Source organism: Pteropus alecto, unplaced genomic scaffold (assembly GCF_000325575.1).
Source record: "Pteropus alecto unplaced genomic scaffold, ASM32557v1 scaffold42, whole genome shotgun sequence".
NCBI classification, from domain to species: domain Eukaryota; kingdom Metazoa; phylum Chordata; class Mammalia; order Chiroptera; family Pteropodidae; genus Pteropus; species Pteropus alecto.
In genome coordinates this window covers 11,090,749-11,102,465 of record NW_006434825.1, presented here as the reverse complement: position 1 = coordinate 11,102,465, position 11,717 = coordinate 11,090,749, and the positions used below count along the sequence as shown (strand labels likewise).

The 11,717-nt window shown below is 45.2% G+C and overlaps 1 protein-coding gene and 1 long non-coding RNA gene across 5 annotated transcripts in view; one reads left to right on the top strand and one right to left on the bottom strand.

Moving 5' to 3' along the window:
- PDP2 (pyruvate dehyrogenase phosphatase catalytic subunit 2) overlaps positions 1-1,775 on the bottom strand; it is a 6,989-nt gene extending 5,214 nt beyond the window's left edge. For 2 of the 4 annotated variants that reach the window (XR_003045733.1, XM_006909735.3), the window contains exon 1: positions 1,599-1,725. The gene's annotated coding sequence lies outside the window, so the exon portion shown is untranslated. Of the gene's footprint in view, positions 1-1,598 lie in introns of all 4 variants that reach the window. The other 2 variants (XM_015587807.2, XM_015587808.2) reach the window with 2 other exon arrangements.
- Positions 1,776-1,801: 26 nt separating this feature from the next.
- LOC112478164 lies at positions 1,802-8,783 on the top strand. Its single transcript, XR_003045734.1, has 2 exons — positions 1,802-2,001; positions 8,362-8,783. It is a non-coding gene; the product is annotated as an uncharacterized LOC112478164 (long non-coding RNA).
- Positions 8,784-11,717: the final 2,934 nt, after the last annotated feature.

Here is an 11,717-nt window from a genome sequence, read left to right as displayed (position 1 = left end):
ACCCAGCATCCCTCTATTCTTTTCCTTCCCAAATCCTTTCCCTTGCTACAGCCTAGCTGTCTAGCTCCCGTGTTCACCATCCCTAGGCAGACTGTAAATGTTTATTCAAATATCTGCTTTCTCACTAGTCTGTAAGCTGCATGAATTCAGGAACTGTGGCTGCCTTACCAGTGGCTCTCCAGGGCTCAGTCCTGTACCTGGCACACAACAGGCCCTCAAATATTGGCTAAATGTGCACTTTTAAAGGCCCAATAGCAAACTAGGTATAACACTAGATGTCCAGCATCAGACACACTGCCCAAACTCCAGCTGTCCATCCGTAGGATGAGATTACTAGTCACATAAAATTTGGTGAGAATTTAATGAAATATGACCCTTCTGCTCCAAAACAGGTAGTTATTACTTTTATCATTAGGTGTATACTCCTCCAGTCATTCGGTGCACATTTTCATATTGTTGTAACCACAGCTTTGAATCCAGTATTCCTGTTAAGAGCATTTTATTCATGAAATTACATTTCATGGATGTGTAAGATCTCATTTTGGTATAAACAATCACAATTTACTTTTAACTATTCTCTGTTGGGAATTTGAGGGTCATTTTTACCGCTATTTATAAAACATTAAACTGCACTGCCTTATGCATCCACCTTTTCTCTACTTTGATTTTATCCTACTTATTTCCAAAATAAAGAATTATTAAGTCAAAGGGTGTAGGCTTATATTGCCAAACTGATTTCCAAAATGTTCACAACTGCCTCCACAATGGCATGAAGGAATCATTTCCTAACACCTTCAACCGCTTCTGGTGGTATTTTTCCTTAGACCAAAAAAAAAAAAAAAAGCTGCTCTATTTTCTACTTTCTATTTTTGCGGGTGACCCGGTAGAAAGAGCGTTTCCCACGTGTTTTGGGATTTACGAATCTTAATTTCCCCGAGTTTGTCTGCTGCGGTATCGGGGAGCTCCCAGAACTGAGGATCGTCTCCCCTCACCCCAACTCACCCTGCCCAACTAAGGGGCAAGAGTCGAGGGCCAGGGCACGCAGAGGGCGCCTGCTTCCTTCCCCGCCCCAGGTCCTATAGAAAAGCTGGGTAGCACAGGCCGACGCCAGGCGGTCCGCCGCAGCCTGGACCCAAACAATTTCATGTTCCTAAAGGAAACAAGCAGGTCCCAAGTTCAAGTCTCTGACCCACGGCCTCGTACATAAGAGCGTGGCCTTCTGAGTCCACCAATTCCGAATCTCCCTCAAACCCCGGCGCGGCCGTGATCCTGAATCCCGGCTTCCCAGCCTATAAAATAGGGAGATTCAGTCAAGATGCCGCGCTCACAGAGGTCCTCCAGGGGCTCAAGCAGCTAGTGCCCCGGTACGCAGCCAAGGGTTCTTGGCTCGTCGCGAGACCACGTGGCGCGTGGCGCGAGTGGGGTGACCATGGCTGTGAACACAGCTCTTCCCTGTCCACTGCGGGCCCGCCCCCTCACCTCACTTCAGCTCTCCACCCCATCATCTGAGGCAATGCCGCGGGAGGGGGAGGCCCAGGCCTCGGGGAGGCCCGGCGAGGTTAGAGGCATCCACAACCCGCGCTAGTCCCCTTCCCTACCTCGGACTTTCGCACCGCTCTCACCAGCTTGCGCCACTGACGCGGAGGTCCCTCCCGCCTGTGCCGCAGAACTGCCACTACTCCGGCCTCACCTCTAAATGCTTCTAGCGCAGATCCAACTCAAGAAGGAAAAATCCTCTCCCCAGCCTTTATTGGTTCATCTGCGGAGGCGGGCCCTTGACAGACACTAGAATTGCCCAATGGTGAGGAGGGTCAGTGCGCAGGCAGAAGGGACGGACCAGGAGGGGCCAAATCCGATTCCTCCTCTCCTATCCCGAACCCGCCTTGCCCCGCTCTGACCCAGAGTAGGCTGGGAGCGGGGCTACTCTCTTCCAAGCCTCTCGTCTGGTCTCCCCACCTTCAACTTCGACTTGGCTGTAGCCACTCTTCCTCTACAGAGCAGGTAGGGTGACCCTTCTTAAACTCAAATTCCTGCTCTAAAATTTTCATTGACTCCCCACTGACATTAGACCTTGAACTGACAATTACATTGGCCTGACCACTGACAGTTGCCACAAATGATTAGTGGTTGCTAGGTTGAGAAAGGCTGAGAACCAGGACACCAAATATGTATTCCCTCGGTCCTTTCTCTTGTGGGCTTCCGGTTATCACCAGCTTCTTTATAAATTGCTTTAATGGAACTCTTCTAACTGTGATAAGTCAAATGCAGCCCTTCTCTGGAGGCAGGGAAAAATAGGAGATAACCAGAAAAGGCCACTTAGAATCCTGAGAATGTGGTCTTCCAGAAGGAAGACACACTGGTTACCTGGGAAGCCAGGCCAGCCCACCTGGACCCTCCAAAAATGTGCCTGCCATAAAACCGCTCCTGTCAAACTTGCCCGTTATAATAGTTATACTGCCACTCACCTTGGCCCTTTCCGGAAGTTTTACTAATAAGTGAGAATTTGCACTATCTCTCTTCCTGGATATTGAGATGACTGTTTCAAACTCAAACTAAAAATAACTAAGGAATTCTAAATAAGTGGATGTGTCCAAGTAAGAAGGTCCAAACCTATAGAGAATTTTTATAAGAGTTTATTTTAACCAAAACCAATGCCGTATGCTGGGGAGCAAGATTTCAAATACTCCGGATTGCAGCTTCTTTTATGCGTTTGAAATTAATGTGGGAATGTAAGGAAGATTACGTGAGGGCAGGAAGAAAGCAAAGTGGGGATTGGATTAGAATACTAGAAGATTATATGCTTTCTTAAGGGTGGTTATGCCTCCAAGTGACCTGCCCAAGTAAGAATTCATGATATATTACAGAACCCCTTTTTCGTCCACAGGTACAAGGTGTTTTTTGTATAGATAGTTCATTTGGGGTTACAGAGGGCCCTGCTTCAGGACAGAGGCAGCAGAGTTTAATTACTCAGTCTGCAGGCATTAATGGATACCTACAAATGTGTTAGGCTCTGGGCCAACTACTGGAGACACACAGATGGCTGCACTACCACACTATCCTGAGAAAAATTACATCATTCCACTAAAGCTGAAACCACAGAGTTTTTCTAAGTTACCACACACATGCCACTTCCAAAGTAAAAATGCACCCTTGAGGATTTTGTGCGTACTGGAACTTTTGTTTAAAGGCTATAACCAGCTCAGTCACCCATATGTGATGGCCAATTCAAGAACCCCATCCAGTCTTCTAAGGCTTCTTTGAACCAAGCTATTCTACAGAAAAAATGAAGGAAAATAATTTATTTCTCTCTTGAAAAAGAGAAAGCAGCAGCTCGGCTGCCATTTTTCTGAGAAAATATTTAAAAATGTTCAGCCTCACTCACAACCAAACAAATGTGAATTAAAAAGAGATGCTGATTTTTGTCAATCAACCTGACAAATATTAAGACATGAATAATACTTAATGTTGGTGAGTGGGCATTGCCATCTTGGTAGGTAGAAGTGTGAACTGAGGCTACTCAATGGACAGATCTTTGATTTATTAATTCTACTTCTTTTAATTTATCCTAAAGAGAGAGTCAAAGATAAACATTACAAATTTTTTACAATAAACATACATTACTACCTCTGGCATTATCTTACATAATCAGAATCATTTGGAAAGAGCAGTTGTGTGGGCCTCATAGTTGCCATTTGCACTTTAAATTACCAGTGACTCATATTATTTCTTGAAAGTAAATTTGGAGAGGAGCTTCAGGAGTCTGGTGTAGTGGAGAGGAGGCAAGAAGAAGTTGGGAGACAGCCCTGGAGCCCCCAGAAGTAGATTCAATCAGCAAGCAATGTTAGCATGGTATGGCCTGTGCTGCCCTGTGAATGTAGTTCTCCAGGAAATTTACCCTGTGGCCTCTTCCGCAGCTTCTGGGGAAGCCCCAACCCGAGTGCCTGGGGAGCCCTTTTCAGCCCATGGGCAACTCCATGAGGTACTTGCAGAGACCCTGGGCTGGATGCAGGGTGAAGGGGTGGAGTGTCAGTGCCTAAGCCTGAGCAACGGCCCCCAGCACCTAACAGGACAGTAAGTATGAGGTCGGAAAGGCCCAAAAGAGACAGAATGTCAAATGGAAAAACCAGATTACAACAAAGAAGAGAGGACCTTTTGATAATAACAACAATTACTTATTTGTGTATTTCTTCCTTCCTTTTGTGTGTGCCTCTTTGTATGCAAAGTTTAGTAGGACACATGCCAGCAGTTAACAATGCTTTTTCTGGCTCACGAAACTCTACGAACTTTCATATTCCTTACCTTTCCGTTTTCTTATTTACTTAAAACATTTTTTAACATGCAGCATGTATTTAATTAGGCAAATCTCTAATAATGTCTGTCCTACACATTTGCACATAGGAGCAGGAGGGAAGAAAACACAGCACAGAGAGATGCGGGCCGTCCTGGGGTACGGGAGGCCACTGGGGAAAGGGCAGGGCCTCCAGAGTGCTATTTTAGCTGGGAAATCAAGAAAGGCTCCTCTAATAAGCTAGGCTTTGGAGAGAGATCTGAAGTAACTTAGGGCATGACCCTGGTAATGTCTGGGAGAGAGCATATCTACAAGAGAAAACAGCAGGGACAAAGGTCCTGACTTTGTGGACCAAAGGAAAGGCTTGAATGTTATGGCCAGGACTGCCTGTCCCATCTCCAGCCCTTGGGCCAGAGATGGAAAAGACTTGAGAAAGCATCTCACTCGTGCTTTCCTAGAGTGTGCTCGTCAGAACACTATCCCAGGAAATGTTCTGAGAAAAAAGGGCACATCCCTACTACCCGCCATTGGAAGAGGTTCAAAATGAACAATGGCTTAGTTAAGACACTGAAAAGTCATGCAGAAAAATGAATTTGTCCAACTATACTGCAGCAGTCCCAAACACTTCACCAAGAGCCTCCTTTGCGCTGTAATATCTAGTCACATCTGGCAGAACCCATAAACTGTGTGAGACACCCATATATCCATTCTTTGAAGAGCAAAATGAAGTCTGTAGATCTGAACTGACTTCCCCAGGTTCCGCGGGGGAAGTCAGTTCAGACTCCTCTCGGCCACTTTAAGCTTGTGGCTGAGAGGAGTCTGTGCTCTGCTTTCTGGACTCACAGCCAAGCTACGCTCCTAGAAGCTTCTTATCCACATTTAATATCTTGAGGGACCAGTTTGGGCTTCTCCAAATCCAGAGAGAGAACTCCTGTACACTTCTCCAGGGAAGACAGTTACCTTCTCACCCTACATATTGTATTTTCGTTTAGCCCTCTTTAGGTAAAGACCAAAGTTTAAATAAGGCCTTCATCTCCATGGGTGCCAACAATGGGTGCCAACAATGGATGCGTCTTTTCTGAGCCTGGTCCCCCAGCAGGCAATGCAGGCCTAGTGCATTTCAAACACACTCGTGAAAAACCAAATATACTTTAATCAGCCAATAGCAACAATCAGAGCCTCCATCTGAATATGCCACTTATCCTAAAAGGCTGAGAATCCATGGACTGGGTATTTTTGATTCCCTGCTGAGAACCAGGGTGGCACTGTGGCCTTGAGGCTCATTTACAAAGTGCCAAGCCACTGAGCGCTTTTTACACTTGCTTTTCCAAAAGCAAATGCCTTCTCTGGCACCCATGTAATGTGGTGATTTCAGAAGCTGGGCCTTGGGTCAAGCAGACACGAGAACCCTATCACTGCCATCTATTGGATATATGACTTGGGAAAGGAACCTCAGCTGAATTTAGAGCCTGTGTTTCTCCATCTGCTGAATGGGGGCAGCCATTCCCATGTATGTAGTATAGGCAGACCTCTCCCCCAATCTGTGCAGTAGTTACACAATGGAGACACGGGGTGGAGTGTGGGGGGATGTTAAGGCAGAGCTGTCCTCCTTTCTTTGGCTCCAGAGTTATTTCTGTCCGAAGAACTGGGTCCTGTCACTGTAATCAGGACACCCCCATCCCCAGGCTATGCTGGAGACTGGGTCAAATTTAATTCAGCTTTATTCCACACTAACTTTCAGTTCCATATAACTACCTCCAGGGCCTTTGCTTCTGATGTTTCCTCTCAGGAACATGCTTCTGTATACCTTTGAGGAATAGTGGGGCCATGCCTGCCATTCCTTAGTAGCCCAGTGGTACTCAGTGGCACTGACCAGCTAGCTGCCTGCTCTGCCCAGGGCTGGAGCCCTGGACAACAGAGGAAACAAGAACTTACTGAGCCAGCGAAGCAGGAACACAAACAACAGCAAAATTATACAAATATTTTGACAATCTGCTGGGCAAGGTTCATTCCCAGCACAGTTATCCTAGACCCCTGCTGCTGGTGGATAGCTGGCTAAGGGACCAGAGACCGACCAAGATACAGCTTCACGTATGGCCATGAGGGGGCGTAAACACACCAAGCATCTCACTTCCCAGAATTGGTGGAGGCAGTGCGTGTGTGTGTGTGTGTGTGTGTGTGTGTGTGTGTGTGTGTCCCCCTTCACAGTGCTTAATACCAGAAATTGACCTGTCAGTGGTAGAGAGGCCAACTAATACCTTTTAAGGGACCTAGAGAGTGGCGACTCAGGTTTGGATCTGAGGTAGGCCAGTCCTGGCCCCAGCAACTCCTGCTATGTGACCTGGAGCAAGAATCTTAATTGATCTGATCCTCGATATTTCATCTACAAAATAAGGATAAAAATGGTACCCACGTCAAAAGGTCTTGGGTCTAATTAAATGAATGAATTCATGAATTGTATTCACTGGTTGGTCACCCCACAGGCACATGAAGTGTGTTTTCATGGGCATCAAAGGAAGGTGCTTTAAAAGAATTTGTTATTTAATATTTTATTAAAATAAGGCATAATGAGGGAAATCAGAACCATATTTACTTTCTTTATAGTTACCTTTCAGTTAAATATTATTTTGTATAATTTTCATATTTAATTACATATGTGAGGTCCCCATAATTTTTGCGGTGCGTGAAGGGCCCCCATAGTTTATTGTCCTTGCAGGGCCCAGGAAAGTGTAGGTCTTGGTGGCATCCTCTGGGGAGGAGCTGAGTGATGGGCAGCCAGGTCCACATAAGGTCCCCAACCCTTTCTTCCCAGAGACCAACTTGCTACCCCAGGAGCTGGCCACTGGGAAGTCTTTCCTTAGAGCCCTCCATCAGTGCTCTTACCTGGGATCCCACTTCCTTCAGGCCATGCTCAATTCTCTACCCCATGCCCTCATCAGGTACCCTCCCCCTGTGGTTCTCTGACCCCCAGATGGCCTCCCCTCTCATCCCTTTGACTTGTGGTGCCACCTAAAGACCATTTGGAGAATCTGGGGGTGGTTGTCACATGGTTGGTGAGACCCCAGGGGTGCTAGGAATCCTACAAGGCAGTTTCATACAACAAAGGATTGCCTGAGTCCTGCTCTACCTTTGAAGGTCTCACCTGGATGTTCAGACAGGTGAAGAATCCATTTATGTTCATTTGAGCCTACAACCTTTTTCCATTTGATTTGCAAACACAAAGTCATCTTTGCACAGTCTTAGTATAGCAAATTATTGTACTTCACATTGTTTGGAATTTTACAAGGAGTTGTTTACCATCTAAGAAAATCACACCATGAAGGCAACCATTCTCATGTTCATCTGCCCGGAATGCATTAGGAGCTGCCATGTTATGGGGCTTCCGAATATGGGGACAAACATCAGAAGACCTCATCACATCTTTAATGTCTTTGTGCTCCAGCATTCACATACTGACACACATATTACTTTATTTAAAATTACCTGTTTGTATGTATTTTTATTATATATTATAAACAACTGCCTTTATATTATAGCTAAGGCATCAGATTGATTTTTAAAATCGTAGGTATAGATAAATTATATTTTCTTTAATTTTTATTGAAGGCTTATAATGGGAAGCATTGCATTTATTATAAAAGTTGGCTCTGAGAATCTCACAAACATAATATGAGCAAAAATAGCCAGAAACTAAGGTGGTTTCTGAAATGAATGATTTCGTTTATTTGAAGTTCAAAACCAGACAAATGTGATTTATACTGTTAGAAGTCAGGATGGTGGTTCTTTTTGGGTGGTAGGAGTCTGATGAGGGTATGGGGGAATTGGGGGTGCTGGAAATGCACTTTTGTTGATCTGGATTGTGATTCCACAGATGTGTTCAGACTGTGAAAGTTCATTGAGTATATGTACTTTTCTGTATATATACTATGCTTCAATTTAAAAAAAGCAAAAAACAAAAAGCAAAGTTAACATCACCAGTAATGGGACAAATCAGCATCATGCGCCTGAGGACAATACAGGATCATTTTTGCAACATTCCTATGAAAAGTTTATAACTTGAGTTTCTTCTTGAGGAAACGCCTGACAAACTCAACTGAGGGACATCCTACTCCCTAACTGGTCTGTACTCTGCAATCATATCAATGTCACGAGAGACGAAGACAGACCAAGGAACTGCCAGAGAAAGGGAGACTAAAAGGACTGAACAATTGAATCCAATGCCTGATCCGGGAATTTTGGGGGGTTACAAAAAACATTATGGGGACAATTAGCAAAATCTAAATAAGGCATATTGATTATACAATGGTAATGTAACAACGTTAATTTCCTGATTTGATCCTTGTACTGTGATTGTGTAAGAGAATGTCCTTGTTTTTAGAAAAACTGCTGAAGTATTTAGGGGTCAAAGGGTATCATGGCTGCATCTTATTCTCAAACACTATGTATATATATATATGAGAGAGAACAAATGTGATAAAACAAGGAGTCTGTGTGACCAGTTTGTGCGTCTTCGTTGTGAGTTTTTTTTGTTTGTTTTTTTCAATTTTTCCATAAGCCTGAAATTATGCTAAAGTAAAAAGGTTTGGGAGTAAGGGGCTCTGGGTCTAAATGTTAGCTGTTCCTTTCCCTCTTCCCAGTTATTCCAGGTATCAGCGTGAAGAAGGGCAGAAAGAAGCAACCAAAGCCTGACATTTCCTGACATGGCCCAAGGCACCGAAGGTCCATCTCTAGGGGTCTTAGCTTATAGCAAGAGTTCAGTGAATTGGCTGAGGTTGGTCAGCTCTTGACTGTTGCCAGACACCTGAGTTTCTTTCCTCAACATGACCTCTGACCTCAGAGGGTGCCAGGATGGAGGTAGGCACCCAATGACTGTAGAGCTGGCTGTTGCTTCCCTGACTCAAGCCCCAGGAGTTCCTGGAGCCACCACCACTGGCGCCAGTTAAACAGGCAAGTTGGTGCTCAGCCCTCCACCCCAACCCAGGGTCAAAAAGCCCATGTGACCAGCTCTGTACCTTGCCAACCTGAGCCACATGGGGTGAGGAGCTCCCTTCCAGATCCCCTCTACATCCCCTGGGAACCACAGGCTTCTGGATTTAGTGCTGGGGCCAGGGTTTCAAAGGCTTGGCTGTCCCCAAAATGTCTTCTCAGCTCACTGGACCCTGTCTAAAATTATACCATTAGACCTCTGCTCTCCTAGGAGAAAAAGCATTTCCAAGCATCGACTTCTCCTAAAGTACAGATGCTGCTGTTGTGTGGGTCATAGTTCATGGACTTGTTTATGTGAAACACATGGAATGTCTTTATTTTCTGTAAATCAATTAAACCCCCATTATACTGGGCTGGTAGGAATTTCCTGTCACATTGATAGGCAAAGGTCTCAGGGTCTTGTGAGGCTCTTGCAGTTATCTGTTCCTGCTGGTTTTAGCACAGCACCATAGCCCCTTTCAGTTTAAGGGGCTCATGGGTCACCTACATCCTGAAATCCAGAGCTATCTGCCTCCAGCTCGATCACAGCCTGACTCTGTTTCTGGAAAATCTGCTTCCTCTCCTCCCTCAAGTCCTAACTTGGGCCCCTCGGGGCTCCCACAGACCCATTTTATAGATACGGAAGCCAAGGCCAAGAGAAGAGGTCACACAGCAGACTGAAAAGATGGTGATAAAATCATACCCCCATATGGTGTTACTGACTGTAAGCCCCTCCAGGGGCACTTCATTTCATCAGGAGACCATGTCTTAACTGAGCACTGAAGCTCAAATGACAAGATTTCAGGCTCCATGACAGGCAAGTAGGGAATTATTCCCTGTAAAGGTCTTTTTGACATGTAAAGTTCTCCTGATGAGTGAACAGCACTGGACCGAGAGTCGTAAACCCTGAATCTCCCACCAACTCACTTCAGCAGACTTTGTTCCTTCTTTGGATCTCAGTTCTTCTATCTGGAGAGTGGGGTCAGACCAGGAATTCTTTCAGCTTAGATACTCTGGGATTCCCTGGGCAGCTTATTAATTTCTGCCATGGCTTCCTCTGGCTGAAAGAGTTGTACTATCACAAAATTCAACTCTTGAACACTCAGGAGCAGCAACAGCAACAACCCATTCCCCAGTTGCCTGGAGGCCTGAGTAACTGGAGAGACAGGCCCCTGGATGGAAAGGTAAACTTCTGCGTGGCATTTGAGGCCTCTAGACCTTGGAGACCCATATTTCCAGCCACACACCCCTCTTTGTTGATACATGCTGAGCGAGAGCCAGGCCTTTCTCCTCTGTGTCTGGTAAATGTTCACAGGAGCTGCTGAGGCTCCTGTGCCTCTGCTGGAATGCCAACTACAGTTGACCCTTGAACAACACAGAGGTTAGGGGCGCTATTCCTCCATGCGGTCAAAAATCCACATATAACTTTTGACTCCCCCAAAACTTAACTACTAATGGCCTGCTGTTGACTGGAAGCCTTACCAATGACATAAATAGTTGATTAACACATATTTTGTATGTTACATGTATTATAGCAGTTCAAACCCATGTCATTCAAGAGTCAACTGTACTTTGCTCTGGGCCCCTCTTCCAGGAAGCCCTCTCGGACTAATGAAGTCTCTTCAACCAAGCCAGGACACTTCTTGGGGATACTATCACCTTCCCACATTCTTAAAAGTCTCTTGTGGTCAGTTTCTTGCTGAGGGTCTTGGCCTTCTCCTGGGGAATAGCAAAAGTCCTGCAGAGTGGCCTGGGGTCAGGGTCAGCCAGGATGGAGTGAGGTTGGGGTTAGGGAGGTTTCTTGGAGGAGGATGGAGAGAGCCAAGTTGGCATCATATGTTCTGAGACTGCCCTTATGGAGGACAGAGTCTTGGCAGATCTGACTCCTGCCACCACCTTGCCTGGCTACAGGCCCAGCCAGAGGGCCTGCTTGGACTCCTTGCTAGCAGATGGCCCTGCAGAGAGTAACATTTATTTCAGGCTGTTCTATCCACTATGGTAACCACTGGCCACATGCACTCTTGGGCACTAGCAATGTGGCTAGTCTGAGTCAAGGTGTGCTGTAAGTATAAAATACACACTGGATTTCAAAAGTTTAACCAAAAAAATGTAAAATATCTCCTAAATTTTTTTATATTGATAATGTTAAAATAATATATTTTGGATATAATTGAGTTAAATAAAATATATTATTCAAATTAAATATACTTGTTTCTTTTTATCTTTTAAAATAGAGCTGCTAGAAAATTTTTAATTACATATGTGGTTCACATGACATCATTTCCATTTTACAGAGAAGGACACAAGCTTCAGAGGCCTTGAGTGACACGTGGTGCAAAGCCCAGGTGTGAAGGATGGTGCATCTGCTCTAGAGTTTGTGAGCAGAGAAGATACCAAAAGGAATACATTTTCCAGGCCCTGCCTCTGGCTGCAGGACAAATACCAGAACCTTCCATGCTCAAAA